The sequence below is a fragment of the Cariama cristata genome, unplaced genomic scaffold (genome assembly GCF_000690535.1).
Source record: "Cariama cristata isolate BGI_N322 unplaced genomic scaffold, ASM69053v1 scaffold10535, whole genome shotgun sequence".
Lineage (NCBI taxonomy): Eukaryota > Metazoa > Chordata > Aves > Cariamiformes > Cariamidae > Cariama > Cariama cristata.
Window position 1 is genome coordinate 121,917 of NW_009619308.1, and position 626 is coordinate 122,542.

The window sequence follows — 626 nt, forward strand, 5'->3', positions numbered from 1 at the left end:
TCCTCCCAGCATGAAACGGCCTTTACTTTCTGAATGTACAATATCATCAATTGTGACAGCAGAATGGCTATCACTATGAAATATTGTCTCCTTTAAGTTATTTCTTTAGTTTTAAGGAACTTAAAGAAACTTTTAATATCTTAGTTTCAATAACTCCTGTTATTTATCAATTTCAGTGAAAAACAGTATAGAAAATATAATAAAAAATAAGGTGAACAAAATAATAGTAATGCAATTCTACTGTTAATTTCCATTTGAATGCAGATTTTGTTCTGCTTATGTGATGTTCTGCTTATATTCTGATATATTAACGGTCTCAAGTTGTGCCAGGGGAGGTTCAGGTTGAATATTAGGAAGAACTTCTTCACTGTAAGAGTCGTAAAGCATTGGAACGGGCTTCCCAGGGAGATGGTGCAGCCACCATCCCTGGAGGTGTTCAAAAACATTTAGATGTGATGCTTCAAGACATGGTTTAGTGGGTTTAGCAGGCATGGTGGCATTGGGTATATGGTTGGTCTTGATGATCTTTGAGGTTTTTTCCAACCATAATGATTCTACGATTCTATGATTCTATATGATGTCTCCTGTTTCAGTTTGTGGCTATTATCTCTTGTTTGGCAGATCAC